The sequence below is a fragment of the Balaenoptera acutorostrata genome, chromosome 2, assembly GCF_949987535.1.
Source record: "Balaenoptera acutorostrata chromosome 2, mBalAcu1.1, whole genome shotgun sequence".
NCBI classification, from domain to species: domain Eukaryota; kingdom Metazoa; phylum Chordata; class Mammalia; order Artiodactyla; family Balaenopteridae; genus Balaenoptera; species Balaenoptera acutorostrata.
The window spans coordinates 110,869,831-110,889,307 of NC_080065.1; the positions used below are offsets into that span (position 1 = coordinate 110,869,831).

At 41.8% G+C, this 19,477-nt stretch overlaps 1 pseudogene; it reads left to right on the forward strand.

Moving 5' to 3' along the window:
* The first annotated feature begins 9,238 nt into the window (after positions 1–9,238).
* Positions 9,239–19,477, forward strand: part of LOC103016643 (regulator of nonsense transcripts 1-like) — a 56,872-nt pseudogene continuing 46,633 nt past the window's right edge.

The window sequence follows — 19,477 nt, forward strand, 5'->3', positions numbered from 1 at the left end:
TCTAAACCCCTCATTTAAAAAGATCTAATGGCAGCTATGTCATCTATATGCCTCCTCTTTCATTGAAATGGGAGACCAAAGTATAAGAAAATGTATTTTGATAAAATATATAAGCAGTCTGACACTCTCTATAAAATACAGATAAGGCCATTAAACTAGCATCATGTGATACCAATAACTAGAAGAAATGGTAAAATTCAACATGAAAATATTATGTCTAACCAAAGCAATAACTAGTAATTTAAATGGTAGAGGTTAAAAGTTATTGAGTAGGGGATTGGTTCAAGATGGTGGAGTAGAAGGACGTGCTCTCACTCCCTCTTGCGAGAGCACCGGAATCACAACTAACTGCTGAACAATCATCGACAGGAAGACACTGGAACTCACCGAAAAAGATACCCCACATCCAAAGACAAAGGAGAAGCTACAATGAGACGGTAGGAGGGGTGCAATCACAATAAAATAAAATCCCACAACTGCTGGGTGGGTGACTCACAAACTGGAGAACACTTATACCACAGAAGTCCACCCACTGGAGTGAAGGTTATGAGCCCCCCGTCAGGCTTCCCAACCTGGGGGTCCGACAAAGGGAGGAGGAATTCTTAGAGAATCAGACTTTGAAAACTAGAAGGATTTGACTGCAGGACTTTGACATGACTGGGGGAAACAGAGACTCCACTCTTGGAGGGCACACACAAAGTAGTGTGCACATCGGGACCCAGGGGAAGGAGCAGTGACCCCAAAGGAGACTGAACCAGACCTACCTGCTAGTGTTGGAGGGTCTCCTGCAGAGGCGGGGAGTGGCTGTGTCTCACCGTGAGGACAAAGACACTGGCAGCAGAAGTTCTGGGAAGTACTCCTTGGCATGAGCCCTCCCAGAGTCCGCCATTAGCCCCACCAAAAAGCCCAGGAGCCTCCAGTGTTGGGTCGCCTCAGGCCAAACAACCAACAGGGAGGGAACCCAGCCCCACCCATCAGCAGACAAGGGGATTAAAGTTTTACTGAGCTCTGCCCACCAGAGCAACACCCAGCTCTACCCACCACCAGTCCCCCGCATCAGGACACTTGCACAAGCCTCTTAGATAGCCTCATCCACCAGAGGGCAGACAGCAGAAGCAAGAAGAACTATAAACCCACAGTCTGTGGAACAAAAACCACATTCACAGAAAGACAGACAAGATGAAAAGGCAGAGGGCTATGTACCAGATGAAAGAACAAGATAAAACCCCAGAAAAACAACTAAATGACGTGGAGGTAGGCAACCTTCCAGAAAAAGAATTCAGAATAATGATAGTGAAGATGATCCAGGACCTCAGAAAAAGAATGGAGGCAAAGATCAAGAAGATGCAAGAAAAGAAAGCTGGAGTAGCAATCCTCATATCAGATAAAACAGACTTTAAAATAAAGAATGCTACAAGAGACAAGGAAGGACACTACATAATGATCAAAGGATCAATCCAAGAAGAAGATATAACAATTATAAATATATATACACCCAACATAGGAGCACCTCAATAAATAAGGCGACTGCTAAGAGCTATAAAAGAGGAAATCGACAGTAACACAGTAATAGTGGGGGACCTTAACACCTCACTTACACCAATGGACAGATCATCCAAACAGAAAGTTAATAAGGAAACACAAGCTTTAAATGACACAATACAACAGATAGATCTAATTGATATTTATAGGACATTCCATCCAAAAACAACAGATTACACTTTCTTCTCAAGTGCACACGGAACATTCTCCAGGATAGATCACATCTTGGGTCACAAATGAAGCCTCAGTAAGTTTAAGAAAATTGACATCATATCAAGCATCTTTTCTGACCACAATGCTGTGAGATTAGAAATCAATTTCAGAGAAAAAAACGTAAAAAGCACAAACACATAGAAAATAAACAATATGTTACTAAATAACCAAGAGATCATAGAAGAAATCAAAGAGGAAATCAAAAAATACCTAGAGACAAATGACAATGAAAACACGATGATCCAAAACCAATGGGATGCAGCAAAAACAGCTGAAGTTTATAGCAATACAATCCTACCTCAAGAAACAAGAAAAATCTCAAATAAACAACCTAACCTTACACCTAAAGGAACTAGAGAAAGAAGAAAAAACAAAACCCAAAGTTAGTACAAGGAAAGAAATCATAAAGATCAGAGCAGAAATAGATGAAATAGAAACCAAGAAGACAATAGCAAAGATCAATAAAACTAAAAGCTGGTTCTTTGAGAAGATAAATAAAATTGATAAACCATTAGCCAGAATAATCAAGAAAAAGAGGAAGAGGACTCAAATCAATAAAATTAGAAATGAAAACGGAGAAGTAACAACTGTCACTGCAGAAATACAAAGCATCCTAAGAGACTACTACAAGCAACTCTATGCCAATAAAATGGACAATCTGGAAAAAACGGACAAATTCTTAGAAAGGGATAACCTTCCAAGACTGAACCAGGAAGAAACAGAAAATATGAACAGACAAATCACAAGTAATGAAATTGAAACTGTGATTAAAAATGTTCCAACAAAGAAAAGTCCAGGACCAGATGGCTTCACAGGGGAATTCTATCAAACATTTAGAGAAGAGCTAACACCCATCCTTCTCAAACTATTCCAAAAAATTGCGGAGGGGGCTTCCCTGGTGGCACAGTGGTTGGGAATCCGCCTGCCAATGCAGGGCACAAAGGTTCGAACCCTGGTCCAGGAAGATCCCAAATGCCATGGAGCAACTAAGCCCGTGCGCCACAACTACTGAACCTGTGCTCTAGAACCCATGAGCCACAACGACTGAGCTCACGTGCCACAACTACTGAAGCCCGTGCGCCTAGAGCCCATGCTCCACAGCAAAGAGAAGCCACCGCAATGAGAAGCCTGCACACCGCAACGAAGAGTAGCCCCCGCTCACTACAACTAGAGAAAGCCCGCGTGCAGCAAGGAAGACTCAACGCAGCCAAAAATAAAATAAATAACTTAAAAAAAAAAAAAAAAAGGATGGAAAGGGAACTTTCACTGGGATTTAAAAAAAAAAAAAATTGCGGAGGAAGGAACACTCCCAAACCCATTCTATGAGGCCACCATCACCCTGATACCAAAACCAGACAAAGATACTACAAAAAAAGAAAATGACAGACCAATATCACTGATGAATATAGATGCAAAAATCCTCAACAAAATACTAGCAAACAGAACCCAACAACACATTAAAAGGATCATACATCATGATCAAGTGGGATTTATCCCAGGGATGCAAGGATTCTTCAATATATGCAAATCAATCAATGTGATATACCATATTAACAAACTGAAGGAGAAAAACCATATGATCATCTCAATAGATGCAGAAAAAGATTCTGACAAAATTCAACACCGATTTATGATAAAAACTCTCCAGAAAGTGGGCATAGAGGAAACCTACCTCAACATAATAAAGGCCATATATGACAAATGCACAGCAAACACCATTCTCGATGGCGAAGAACTGAAAGCATTTCCTCTAAGACCAGGAACAAGACAAGGATGTCCACTCTCACTACTATTACTCAACATAGTTTTGGAAGTCCTAGCCATGGCAATCAGAGAAGAAAAAGAAATAAAAGGAATACAAATTGGAAAAGAAGAAGTAAAACTGTCACTGTTTGCAGACGACATGATACTATACATAGAGAATCCTAAAGATGCCACCAGAAAACTACTAGAGCTAATCAGTGAATTGGGTAAAGTTGCAGGATACAAAATTAATGCACAGAAATCTCTTGCATTCCTATACACTAATGATGAAAAATCTGAAAGAGAAATTAAGGAAACACTCCCATTTACCATTGCAAGAAAAAGAATAAAATACCTAGGAATAAACCTACCTAGGGAGACAAAAGACCTGTATGCAGAAAACTCTAAGACACTGATGAAAGAAATTAAAGATGATACCAACAGATGGAGAGATATACCATGTTCTTGTATTGGCAGAAGCAATATTGTGAAAATGACTATACTACCCAAAGCAATCTACAGATTCAATGCAATCCCTATCAAATTACCAATGGCATTTTTTATGGAACTAGAACAAAAAAATCTTAAAATTTGTATGGAGACACAAAAGACCCCAAAGAGCCAAAGCGGTCTTGAGGGAAAAAAATGGAGCTGGAGGAATCAGACTCCCTGACTTCAGACTATACTACAAAGCTACAGTAATCAAGACAATATGGTACTGGCACAAAAACAGAAATATAGATCAATGCAACAGGATAGAAAGCCCAGAGATAAACTCACACACCTATGGTCAACTAATCTATGACAAAGGAGGCAAGGATATACAATGAAGAAAAGACAGTCTCTTCAATAAGTGGTGCTGGGAAAACTGGACAGCCACATGTAAAAGAATGAAATTAGAACACTCCCTAACACCATACACAGAAGTAAACTCAAATTGGATTAGAGACCTAAATGCAAGACTGGACACTACAAAACTCTTAGAGGAAAACACAGGAAGAACACTCTTTGACATAAATCACAGCAAGATCTTTTTTGATCCACCTCCTACAGTAATGGAAATAAAAACAAAAATAAACAAATGGGACCTAATGAAACTTAAAAGCTGTTGCAAAGCAAAGGAAACTACAAACAAGACAAAAAGACAACCCTCAGAATGGGAGAAAATATTTGCAAATGCATCAATGGACAAAGGATTAATCTCCAAAATACATAAACAGCTCATGCAGCTCAGTATCAAAAAAACAAACAACCCAATCCAAAAATGGGCAGAAGACCTAAATAGACATTTCTCTAAAGAAGACATACAGGTGGCCAAGAAGCACATGAAAAGCTGCTCAACATCACTAATTATTAGAGAAATGCAAATCAAAACTACAATGAGGTATCACCTTACACCAGTCAGAATGGGCATCATCAGAAAATCTACAAACAACAAATGCTGGAGAGGGTGTGGAGAAAAGGGAACCCTCTTGCACTGTTGGTGGGAATGCAAATTGTATAGCCACTCACTATGGAGAACAGTATGGAGGTTCCTTATAAAACTAAAAATAGGATTACCATATGACCCAGCAATCCCACTACTGGGCATATACCCAGAGAAAACCATAATTCAAAAAGACACATGCACCCCAATGTTCACTGCGGCACTATTTACAATAGCCAGTATATGGAAGCAACCTAAATGCCCATTGACAGACAAATGGATAAAGAAGATGTGGTACACATATACAATGGAATATTACTCAGCTAAAAAAAGGGAACGAAATTGGGTCATTTGTAGAGATGTGGATGGATCTAGAGACTGTCATAGAGAGTGAAGTAAGTCAGAAAGAGAAAAACAAATATCGTATATTAATGCATATATGTGGAACCTAGAAAAATGGTACAGATGAACCAGTGTGCAGGGCAGAAACTGAGACACAGATGTAGAGAACAAATATATGGACACCACGGGGGGAACGCGGCCAGGGGTGGGGGTGGGGGTGTGATGAATTGGGAGATTGGGATTGACATGTATACACTTATGTGTATAAAATTGATGACTAATAAGAACCTGCTGTATAAAAAATTAATATAAAATTCAAAAAAAATTGTTGAGTAAACTCTAAGAGGAGTATTTTTCTTACCATTCTAGTCTATTTTCTTAGGCAATTTCATTCATGGCCATATTTATACATAGATGATTTAAATTTACGTCTCTTTTGAGCTCCAGACCTGATTTGTTTATTGTGGGAAAATAGGGCCAGATTTAGAACTTAAATCTAAGTTTAACAAAGGGAGACGTCACCAGCCAAAAGTCCTACAACTGTAACACCTCAGTTTCTTCAAAATGACAGGCTCTCTTTTTATCAGTTAAAATCAATACTCTCTGAAAAATGCTTAAGGTAAGCAAAGGAAGAAAGAGGGTTTTGAAACTCAGGTTGAGAAGTATGATAAAATTCATTAGGGAGGGAAAGGATAGACCTATATATTAACAAACTTCAAAACAACTATTTGAAAGGGAAGCTGGCTGATATGCACTTGAAAGCATCCAAACTATTGGTCAAATATTACGGTTTTTGTCTTTTGGAGAATTTTTTTCATCTGCCTAGCAGGTTATATGATACATAGCTCTGTGTATTATGGGGATTGACATGCTTTATTATTTTCAAACTGCCCCATGGCATCTCTACTTGGATACTCCAAAGCTATCCATCACATCCAAAACCAAAGTCAGGAGCTTTCTTTGAAAGCCTACTTCCAGTTTTCTATTGTATCACATCAAGACACCATACGTATAGCTAATCAAACAGAAACCTGAGCATTTTCCCCTGAGCTCTCTCTCTCCTTCATCCTCATATTCAATCCACGATGAAGTTCTATTGATATAAGTGCCTTCTTCCCAGCCTAAGCTTGAAATCCTTTCAATACTTTCCCACTACTATTAAGTCTGGTCTGGATTTTGCAAGGTTTCAACACTGCCTATTGCTCAAGTTTCATCTTTCCTCACTCTGTTTAAGACCATCTATTCCACATGGCTTCCTTTCAGCCCTTCCAATATACCACGCTACTTCCCTCCACAGTCTTTCCACACATGCTTTTCACTCTTTTCGATTACTTCTATATTAGGGATGGATCTTGCAATGTCTAGCCATACCTACCAGGGGCCTCCAACTAAGAACTTTATAAAGACAGCATCATTAATTGAGAAAGATTAAATTATTTCTTGAAAAGAGAGCTAACTGTATCAGTTTAATAGGTAGTTAATACAAGCATGAGTATAGTATACAGCTGTATATGCCACAACTACAAAGAGTATATAGTAATCTTCCATGCACTAAACTGTTGCCAGTTGTGGTTTTGAGATAATGTAGCTGTATATTTTATACCAAAACTTTTTTTTTTTTTTTAATTGTATAGCTACTTTATTTATTTATTTATTTTTATTTTTTTGGCTGTGTTGGGTCTTCGGTTCGTGCGAGGGCTTTCTCCAGTTGCGGCAAGCGGGGGCCACTCCTCATCGCGGTGCGGGGACCGCTCTTCATCGCGGTGCGCGGGCCTTTCACTATCGCGGCCCCTCCCGTTGCGGGGCACAGGCTCCAGACGCGCAGGCTCAGTAGTTGTGGCTCACGGGCCCAGCCGCTCCGCGGCACGTGGGATCCTCCCAGACCAGGGCCCGAACCCACGCCCCCTGCATTAGCAGGCAGACTCCCAACCACTGCGCCACCAGGGAAGCCCCTACCAAAACTTTTTAATGTGCAATTTGCCGTCATATCTGCAAACACATTAAGAAATGGCTTAGCCTGCATAAAATATCAATAGAAAACGTGTGGGACTGCTGATAGAACAACAGTGCCACATCCACAGTTCCTGAGCAGCTGAAGAAGAATGTAAAAGTAAAGACCCTTCACAACGCTCTAAAGCTGTTTCCTTTTGGAATTGGATGCCTTCCAGGACCTTTATGTGTTTTTGTTTTTCTCTTAATCTGCTAATTCTCTAAGAGACCTTATCTTGTCAAAGTGATTTTGCCAACCAGAATACTTTTCAAGGACCTAACTCCTTGGATAGTATAGTTGGAGGGGTTGGGACCCCTTTTCCAAGTGTAACAGCATTTTTTTCAAAAGCAAACAAAAACAAAACACAAACATATAGTGTGATGTTAAGACTATGATAAAGAAAATATTACTCGAAGCAGCATGAAACACATCACTGAGAGCCCAAATCTAAAGGCAGTAAAAATGATGGTGTCTTTTTTATCTGCTGGCTCCTCCCTAAGTGTCAAGCGAATGATACTGGCCCCTGGCCCTGACAGCCCTGTCACCCCATCTCCCCACTGCCCAGTCTTTCTTCCCCTGACATTAAGACCAAGCCAAGCTTCTGCTCTGGTTGGCAAGAGATTCTTGGTAACAACATCTCACTATGGGAAAGACTCTTCCCTGCTATTACTAAGGGAAATATCTCTGCCCATCCTGGTGCTGTCCCTCACTCCATTCAACCATGCATCAGATTCTGGCCCATGCCAGCTGCCTTCCATGAGAACATTCTGCACTGGGAAAACTTGATCTCAAAGAATACTCGGTCTCTCCACGGGCAGTTGCTCTAAACTGACTCAATGCCAAGGTCTCAGGGACTATGCTTTTAAGTCATGATTTCGGCAGAGATTTCTGCAATGACAGCAGTTAAAAAGTTGAGTTTTCATTTAATATGCCCCTTCAAATTCTGGCTGAGATTCCATAACCTGGGAAATGTCCCTCTTTCTACCGATCTCTGGGCTCAGTAGCTCTGAGCGACACAGAATCTATGAGAGAATTCTACATTAAATCCTGCCTTTTGGATAGGATTATAGCTTCCTGGTTGTTTAACCTGAATAAACAATTTTCCAGAATCATAAACTTTATGACATTTTTTTCTAACATATTTTAACCACAATTCCTTTTCTACTTTTTATTCCCAACTCTAATAACCTAGTTTTGATTTTTTGTGTGTGTTTTAACCATTCATGCCCAGATATGAATACTACCATATATAAGTCACTGAAATAAATGGATTTATGATATTCAAGAGTCCACCGCTTACCCTGAAGCTGTGCTCCCACTTACGGCTGTGGGAATTCATAACACACCAGTGGTGAATGTCCCTGTCGCCTCAGTTGCACAGATGGCTAATTAATCGGGAATATCTGGGTGAAAAGATTGTTTTGTGCTGTCTGTGAATGTTGTTTACACTATCCCAGCTCCTCTTCTTAGCATGAATTTCTAAAACCCAGTATCCTCTTCTTGTGTGAGACAGGAAATCTGATATGGTGGTGATAAAGAATGCAGTGGAAAAAACATTCTTCATGTTAGCTCTCCCCCTAAAGCCATTTATTCACATTAAAGTTTAAGATGTGTAACGCCATGTTAAAAGGAACAAAGCCTTTTTCCGTCATAGGATTATGAGGATAGCATAAAAAATTTATTGCTGTTTATCTGTAATTAGCATGAGCAAATGATCCCCCTTCTTTTTTTCCAAGCTTCTCAAAAGAAAACTGTTTGTGATTGGGCTCTGTGCCAATATGAAGGGATAATTTCCTTAAAAAAGAAATGAAGTCTTTTTAACAGAAAGTCAGGAAGATTCTTAATAATAGCCCAAGGAGTATCTCTGATAAATCTTGTCCCAGAAACTAACAGCCCATTTTGCCTTTGTAGTCATGACGGAGACTTGCAACCGAGAACTATTAGCCCAAGTTTCCAAATATCTGTAAGAGGATCTTAAGAGGATGGCCAAGCTGGAAGCTTGGATCATTCTGCACGAGGCGCTCTGTGAGTTTTCTTGGAATCGCTAATACAGGTCAGGGGAAAAATAGACACCAGCACTTCAAGCCTTGTTTAGCTTGAACAGTCACAAAGAACTTTTTGTGCTTTGTGTCTAACAGGCTTTGCTCTGAAAATCTTCAACCATTGCTGTGTCAAATCCTGGCTCATGCCATATGCCATGTGCAGCAATTATGTTAGGTAATGAACTCCATGTTCCCTTCCCGTCCCCTCCCTCAGCCCCCATCGGTGACATTGCCCTTAGAGAATGTCTAGGCTCTCCTATTTGCAGAAAGACTCTCTGTTCGGAAAGCAGATGATTCACTTAATTCCTGGAACTCGATATTGCAGCTATATAAACACATCCCTCTGGGCTTCCCAAATAAGCACGGCCCACATTTACCACTTCCTAGTTTTCGCCAAGACAGAGAGGCTAACTGTAAAAAAAAAAAAAAAAAAAGAAAAGACTAATGACTTTGTATGAGCAAATAACTAGAAATAATACAATACATATGTGCATACACACATATATATATATATATGCAGAAATTTATAATAACAGAAGTATTAGCCCTCCCCCTTAAGATGGTAGGAATATAAAATAAAGAAAGAAACTGGGAAAGCCGGTGGGCATGGAGAACTCGTACATGAAGCTGCTGGTCCCAGATGCTGATGCATTCCCAGGGCTAGGGGTCCCACCCGCCCTCATTAGGTGTCCTGGGATCCCGCACCACCCTCTCTGGGCTGAACACCGCCCACCAGGCAACTCTCCCTGTGACCACTGCCCGCCTTGCCACAAACTGCAGTGTGAAGTGCCTTGTGGGTTTTGTGTTCCCTTGAGTTTATTCAGGTGTAAGTATAAAACTGATGGCAGTTGGAGAAGGTCAGCATTACATATTCATTTTATTTTAAATAATTAATGATGTTTCCTGTCTCCGCTTACATTAATTGCTCTCAGGTGTTAGAAAATGGCTCAGTGAGTTGCCTTTTAATGTGTTTCTTTAGAAAGACAGTGTGGCTGCTCTCTGCAATACTGAGAGCAGCATGTACTGTGCAGGACTTTCTAACTGGAGGTTAATAAAGGGGCAGTAAACATATGCACTGATGCTGTCTGCCATGTGGCGGAGAAGGCTGCATCTCACCATACAGCCAAGAATGTGAGCCATGACTTTATCCACCCTCAGAACAAGACGCAGGTTTACCCAGATTCTCCTGGTTGGATGTGGCAGTAGAAACCACTTTGATATTTTCTGAGGTAGTGACACTAATAACGGAGGGAGCGTGAAATACAAAGTCATTTTCACGATCAGTCCACAGGGAGATATCTTCTTTCAAGTACAACCCAAGTATGTTTTCAAAGAATGCAAAGCCTTCCAAAGGAATGGGACGTTACTTTATAAAAATCTGATCATACATATGGACGAACCAGGTTCTCAGAACAATGTTGATTCTGCCTCTTTTCAAAATGAACTGCCTCACTTACAGTCATATATAAAAAGGTCTGTTCTTTTTTTAAGCATTATTTTTAAGGAGAAGTTGGGCAAACATCATAGCTGATTCTAAAGCACTGCTCCATTTGTACACTCTGCATTGATGCTTCTAGGAAGGATATTTAGAACATATATTTATTTACTTAAAGAAGATCAAGACACTCACTTTGTAATACTTTTCTGTGATGTGTGCTCCCAGAGTTGGACGCTAATCAAATCCAAATGGAATCAACTGAGAGTCAAGCTGAATCTCAGAAGCATAATAACTGGCTTTAGAGAAAGGCTTTGGGGAAAGTCTTTAGGGAGAAGCAGGCTGTACCTGGGGTGTCATCATCCAATCATTCTATGTACCACTGGCTCTGTCTGTCCTCACAGTCTGAGATCCCACTGTGAAGGAAGGACTTTGGGGACATCCATCTTCCTCTTGTCTCTCTTTTCAATTTGTAGGTTACATACCAGCAAGACCAAAAGAGTTCAAAATAACATTCAAATTTAGGGGTTAGACTTCGTAAGTTTTTAGTAAGACAGCAAGAGTCACCAAAAGAGCTTTGTTCCCATTTTAAATTTTGATTGATTGGAAGACAAGATATTTTCTAACCATTGGAAACCACAACCTAATCATTAACCTAATCATCCTGTTAACTTTACCAAGTAAACATAAAGCACTTTATGTCATATTGACCTACACATGTGCACGAAATATGTGTGCGACATTCAGAGATACAGCGAGGTGCGTGTCTGTGTGCAGACACACACACACACACACACACACACACACACAGAGCGAGTCACTACAACAGCTGTTCAGCATTATTTACAATATATCAGCATCACTGCGGACCTAAGGAGCTGAAGAAAATAACAGGCCATATTTTCAGCTTAATAAAACCCTGTAGTAGGGAGCCCTTTATGAACAATTACAAGCATTTGCCGGAAATACACTTGCTGATTTAACAAACTGGGGAGGACAAATGTTCAACACGCTGTTGTAATGATGTTCAGATGCTTTTCTTAGTATTCGTTGATCTGAGATAATGCACTCTTGCCCAATCATTCTACAGAGCGGCAGCAGAAATAAATAAATAAATAGATGTAATGTGATGCGCTCCCACAATAGCAGAGCTGCTGACTGCCCCTGACAGATGGGAAAAAAAAAAAAAAAAAAAAAGTCAATATGATGCCTGAGACAGCCCAGGCTCGGCACTGCAGAATAAATTACGTGATTCGCTGAATGCCTGGGCTTCGCTCATACATACAAAAAAATTGGAAAGATAAAAGCTTGCACTGGCTTCAGATGATATTTACTGCTTGATGGATTTACTAGCAGCCCCAGTACAGTCATACTGTATTGAATTATTGGCCTCTATTTAGCTGTGTGTCTGTCGGAGTTTGAGTGTCCATTTAAGCATAAGTGAGCTGGAGGCCTGCCAAGCCTCTCGGAGGCTCGGGGTACAGAGGCAGACGTGAGCTGATGGCCACCAGCTCCAAGAACAGAGAGCTGGAGGACACTGGGGGGAGGCAGCAAAGCCCAGCTACAAAGTACTTTCTTATCAATATTAATGCCAAAATAAATATTAATGGCGGCTGCCAGGCACATCATTTTTGAATGTGCCTTGTTTTCTTTCTATTTTAACACAAACGGCTGGAAATGACTGTGTGACTTTTCTCCCTCTCTCTTTCACACTTTCTTTCTTGCTCTGAGTCTAAGAAGGAATCTGGAAAAGACCATAGCTTTGCTCCTACCCGTTGTCACAGCAGCAGGGTTTCTACAAGGCAAAGGAGGCAAATGAAATGCCAGCTTTAAGAGGTATACAGCTTCCAATAAAATATATGATTAGAATAGTAATGTACAGTACCACAGCTACTGTTCTGGGTGCTTTATTGCATTGTGCTAGGGCAGTTCAACTGAGAGGCGGCATTTCATGTACAAACAGCCCGATGGGGAAGTCACACTGTTATCTCAGCTTCAAAAAAGAAGGTGGTGTGTGGGGACAAAGGGTATATGGGGACTCTCTGTACTTCCTGCTCAGTTTTGCTGTGGACCTAAAACTGCTCTAAAAATAAAGTTTATTAATTAAATGAACACACACACACACACACACAAAGAAGGCACAGGTGTGGTGGGCCAGTGGGGAAAACAAAGAGAGCTAAGTGCCTAAGGCATTGCGTTGAGCTACCCAGAGTCTAAAATGTGAGTGAACTGAAACTGTGTACCACGTGTGCACAAGGGGGAAGAGAGGGTAACCGGGGGAGATGGAACAGTTATGAGAAGGTCTGGGTCTGGTGCTTATTCCCAGGTTACTCGCTATTTATGGGAATGAGCAGGGGAGGGTGACGGTGCAGGTCTCCTGACTGAGATCCACGGCGAGAGTCATCTGTGCAAGGGAACTGCTTCCACGAGCAGCAACCAAACACTCCGGGAAGATGCACGTGGAGCATGCCAGACCACTAAGTGTACAAGGCCAGCTTCAAGAGGATCTCCCTGCTCTGGCAGGAGCGCACACAGCATCCAGGGGCAGGAAACAGGCTGCAGGTGAACCATCCCTGCGTTCACTCACCACGGAACCAAGCCTGAGAAAATCGCTTAATTTCTTTTAGCCTCTACTTCCTAGCCTGTGAAACAGCTGAAGACATCGTACTAATAACAATTTACTACTTCACAAGGTATTTAGTGGACTAGGTGGGGGCAAGAACGATGAAAAGGGGGGCACTGTTACAGCCATGCACACTCGGTGCTTTCACACCCACTCGTTAACTCTCTTCATGACACAGTGATGTGGGGCCCGCTAGACCCATTTTAGAGAGAAGAAAAGTGAGGCACAGCGGCTTAGCCCCCATCACACAGCTACAGCACAGAAATGCTGACCCTGGACCCCACGCTTCCCCTCTGGTACACTTTCTGGGCTATAAAACGTGAATGACAGACCTCATCCCCCTCTTTGGGCATCAGGATTAGGCTGCGACTCTGTGGATCTGATGTGCATCACAGGCCTGAACTGGATGGCTGCGGAGACTCCCATCAGGTCCCCAGAGTCGCCTGCCCCTCACTCCAGTGAGACACCCACTTCTGTGAGGGAGTCCCGGGCCCAGCAGTGTTTAGATATACCAGCTGGGGGATCCCGAGCTAGCCTGGGGGTCCCAGTGTCTGGGACGAGATGCCTCGGCTGGCTCCGGGGCAAAGCAGGCTACGTAGGCTGAAGGGGTGGGGAATGCCAGGAAGGGTCCTGCCCATTTTCCGCTGGTGCTGCCCCAACTTCTGCACACGGCTCACAGCAAACATCATCACCGTCTATTTCAATCCGACCAGTTCTGCCACTTAACTCCATTCTGCGCATTGCTTTCTAAGAACAAAAGGATTCAGAAGGCAAATGGAACTAATCACTGTCGCTCAGACTTATAAACATGCAAAGTCATTGTTAGTTTCACCTGGCTGCTTCACACATATCAGCTCGCTACTTCACCAGAACAGGGCCACAACTTGGCTGGTATTGTTTCCAGTTGCCACAGATAAGTAAATTGAGGCTCCAAGAGTCCTTGCCTGGGTCACACAACTGGGAAGTCAGGAACTCAGCCCCAAAGGCCAGGTTTCCCCGGTGGGTGGGATGCCCTTCCCAGGGGCACCCCTGAGAAGTCTCTGTTCAGTGATGGTGTGTGATATATTTTGATCAATTTCTGTGAAATATTACTTATTTTTCTAATAATACTTCTAAAGAGGAAGAAAAGAGATGTTATTACTTGTTGTAACTCATCTATTCTCACAGGGATTTTTCCTAAAGGCCCCACGTGTTGCATATCCCGTCTTGGAATCAAACTAGCTAGAGTTCCAGGTCCAGCCCCACTGAAGGCTACCCTTCAGACTTTGAACGAGTTATTAAGCTTTCCTGTGCCTCACTCTACCCAAGTTCAAGTGACGGGAATAGCAATACGTTAAGTAATTGTTAGAAATATTGAAATAATGTATGAAAGCACTTAGCTCATAGGCCCCAGTACCTGATGATGATGATAATGATGATGATGATGATGATGATTAACATAACAACAAGCACTATTTACTTTATATAGCACAGTAACTCTGTAAGGCCCTGGCCACTTAATGTCATAATATGAGCAGATCAGGACAGAGAGGGTGTTTTATTACTCCTAATAACTACCAAAAATGATACTGTTAGTAGCTAGTATAATCTGCAAACTATTAATAGGTCAGAGCTGCAAACACACATGAGGCAGCAGTCTCCCTTCAAAGGGATGCTATGTTTCAGAAAGAAGAGCAAGAGGGACTTGGGATTTGGCAGTCTCTGGCATATGCTTGGGGAGGTGATGCTAAGACACCCTTTGTTTCTTGACTGGGGCAACGTGGTTCGTGATTTGTGCCCTTTATCACACGAGGGCGCAACAAGCGGGAGCCTCTCTGCAGGGGAAACACACGGCATTGCCATGATAGGAACCCAACTGTACTATCTGGTGACAGCATAATTTCACGTGATGGCAGAAATGGAACTGATGAGGAAAAAGTGGTTTTAAATTTATATACATACATAGTTTTTTGACCAGTCTATAGATTTGTGTTTCTAATAACTTAGCATACTAGGGTATATGGCTTCCTAAAAAATAATAAGTTGAACTACTTTAATAAACACTACTAAAGGTAAAGTAGTATATATAGTCCTTTAATATATTTACATTTAATTATATTACATATAATACCCACATTTTAACTTATCAAAAGTAGCAACAACAAATGCTTTCAGGTTCTTGCACTGCAATCATGCCCTACATATTTTTAATCCATTAGCTTGGAACCTGCAGTTTTTATCAGTAGTTGTGTGAAAGGTGACTAAGGCTTAGTCCTCAGTATATATGATGGATATCAAATCACCTACACTATCACTTACCAGCAGTCACTTATAGGCAGCAGAGCTCAGTTGAAATCTACCAGTAATTAGAGTTAACAGTGGCTGTGTTAACAGGACTCAAGTTAATGGATGTGCTAATTATTCTTCTCTGTGACAGACCCTGGCACCTGTTTGGTTTTTAGTTGGGAGGGACAAAGACAGATCACGGAATGTTAGAGCTAGGAGCACATCCAGTGCAATCTCCTCATTACACACAGGCACAGTTTCAGACTCTAAGATGCGTGAAAAGTGTGGACGTGCAGGACAACTGCTCATGAGAAATACTAAGAATACAGTAAAAGAATAAATAAATAAACTACTATGGTGTGAATATTTAAAATCTGCACACAGAATGAAGAGGAGTTAATAGGGAGAACACATAGAGTAAGACAAAATGGCTAACCTTAAGATTCAAGTGATTAATAGGAAAGCTCCCTTGGGATCAATCAATACTAGGACCACTATTCTTCAGTATATTTATTAACAACTGAGAAGATGGATGAGGTGAGAAGTCGCTGAATTTGTCGATGACAAAACTGAAAGATTAAGGAAGATAGTGAACTACTGTAGAAAAAAAATCTAGGGAAACCACACACTAAACTAAAATGAACAAGCCAAAGAAAAAGGAAGGGTGGATGCACTAGACTCTCAGAAAAAAAGAAAAGGGTGAGAGAAACTATGCATTATTCAGGAAGAATCTTTTCTGAATATTCAAGAGTGGACTAAATTTGATTAAGGCCTCAGATAATTGCTGTGAATAATTTTGTTAATAAATAAGCACACACCATAAGAGTAGACATTCATTCTGTATAAGATGAAAGGAAGCCAACTTCAGCCATGTTGTAACTCTTGTTTTTGGTGCCCTGTTGCCTCCAGTCTTTGAGAACTCTTCCTTAAATTGTCTGTCATGTCAGACTTCCCTGCATCCATTATTTACCACCCTCACCCCCCAGGCTGCTAATCTGTGCTGAAATGTGAATCCAGAACCAAACACAGCTAAAAAAAATCTCTAGAGAGGTGCCCCCAGATATGCAACATATTTTGAAGGAATTTGGGACCAGGAGAATGGACCCCCTGCTCTCTGAATGATCAAGATAGGAAATAAAGCATAAAGGGCTTGGTGCGTGGAATGTACAACTGCCTTATATTTAGAAAATTTGCTTAGAAACTTTACATTGTGAGCGAATGTGGAGCCTCCTTAAATTGCTCGTAGCCCCAGCAGTAGGATTTGTTCACAGGGTGGAGCTCTTCCTTCTTTTCTTAACCCTGGTGACCACTGGGTCTGGAAGCCATCTTTCCCCCCTTCTCCCACTGCTATCACTGGTGACCGAAACTCCAGGAATGGCTTTTAATTCAGCACTGTGGGCTCTGACAGCTCTCTTATATTTTAAGAGAAAGGTGAAAGCATGGGAAGAGAGATATCGGAATAGTGCTCATTCAGGAATGAGTGAGAACCTCCCCACGTAACTTCTCCTGCTTTGCAGGGGATCTTTGTACCTTGTGGGAGACTCATTTGATTTCATCTCAACCTCCACTGCTTCTTCAGGTTCTCTGCTGATGTGTTGATGCCCCAAATAGCTGTGAAGGCAGGGCTTCTACGCTTTCTGGAGAATACCCATCATTTCTTTGGATGGAAACCCAAAAGATTAAAGTCCATTAAGAAGGAGTCAAAAGATAATAGAGTTTTAATACCCTCATCTTCTAATCTTCTGGCTATTTTATTTATATATACATATAAATTTTATTTTTATACACACACACGTGTGTGTGTGTGTATATATATATATATATATATGTACACATTTCTACTGGATGTGAGACCACTCTGATGTGAAACATGTTAAGAAAGAAGCTTCTATATATGCAGAAAGATCACATAAACTTGATTCCTCATAAAATAAGATCTATAAAATTTAGTTCTACTAAATGCCATCATAGTAAGTACCTGAGTTAGAGTCTAAATTATTATAACAATAATTGTGCTTATCGGAATAGTAATGAACCCTAAGTGACAATCTATATTCTCATAGCCAAGTTTCAACACTTAAAGCCATGTGGATAAACCCTGCTGTGCATGATGTTCAGTCATGGCACTCAGGTGTCAACCCTTCCATAAACTATGTGATATTAGTCATGGACGCCCACCGGGTGTTATGAAAAACAAAATGGACCACAGCCATGAAAATTTACACACATATTAGGAGACCCTCCAACTTCACCATATCATGGTACCGATACCAGTAATGTGCATACACATGTCAGTTTTGTTTTTTTTTTTTAAATGAAGTGTCTTCACGCCTCAGGTGGTTGTTTCCTGATATTATGGTTCTAACTGGATGCCACCAGATACAGTTAGACACTGACCACTGTTGAAAATTACCTGCAGTGTCTTCACCAACTAACAGCTTCTTTAACCTAATGAGTCATCAAACATAACTGACCTTTAAATTTCCATGTCTATTAAATGAGAATCATTACTTCAAAAGGTTATTATTAGAATAAAATGAGAACAGACATACACACACAAATATAAACACTTTAAAAATTATAATATTCCACACATACATATAAATAGTACTTCTACATCCCTGTTAAAATTCCATGTACAACAGTGGAAATTCAATATAAATAAGTATTGCACCCTACTGAGTAAATTTTATCTGAAAAACTAAAGGTGGGGGGCACCTTCAAGATGGTGGAGGAGTAAGATGTGGGGATCACCTTCCTCCCCACAAATAAATCAAAAATATATCTACATGTGGAACACCTCCTACAAAACACCTACTGAATGCTGGCAGAAGACCTCAGACCTCCCAAAAGGCAAGAAACACCCCACGTACCTGGGTAGGGCAAAAGAAAAAAGAAAAAACAGAGACAAAAGAATAGGGACAGGACCCGCACTTATGGGAGGGAGCTGTGAAGGAGGAAAACTTTCCACACACTAGGAAGCCCCTTCACTGGTGGGGACGGAGGGTGGGCAGAGGGGAAGCTTCAGAGCCACGGAGGAGAGCACAGCAACAGGGGTGCAGAGAATAAAGTGGAGAGATGCCCACACAGAGGATCGGTGCCAACCAGCACTCACCAGCCCGAGAGGCTTGTCTGCTCACCTGTCAGGGCGGGTGGGGGCTGGGAGCTGAGGCTCGGGCTTCGGAGGTCAGATGCCAGGGAGAGGACTGAGGTTGGCTGCGTGAACACAGCCTGAAGGAGGCTAGTGCGCCACAGCTAGCCGGGAGGGAGTCCGGGAAAAAGTCTGGAACTGCCTAAGAGGCAAGAGACCATCGTTTCGGGGTGTGCGAGGAGAGGGGATTCAGAGCACCGCCTAAACGAGCTCCAGAGACAGGCGTGAGCCATGGCTATCAAGGCAGACACCAGAGACAGACATAAAACGCTAAGGCTGCTGCTGCAGCCACCAAGAATCCTGTGTGCGAGCACAGGTCACTCTCCACACCTCCCCTCCCAGGAGCCTGTGCAGCCCACCACTGCCAGGGTCCCGTGATCCAGGGACAACTTCCCTGGGAGAACACACGGCGTGCCTCGGGCTGTTGCAATGTCACACCGGTCTGTGCCACCACAGGCTCGCCCAACATTCCAATTATGACTACCATACCCCTCCCTCTCACCAGTCTGAGAGAGCAAGACAGCCCTAATCAGCCACTGCTTTAACCCCCTCCAGTCTGGGCGGGGAACAGATGCCTGAGGGTGACACACACACAGAGGCAGGGCCAAAACCAAAGCTGAACCCCAGTAGCTGTGCGAACAAAGAATAGAAAGGGAAATTTCTCCTTGCAGCTTCAAGAGCAGCAGATTAAATCCCCACAATCAA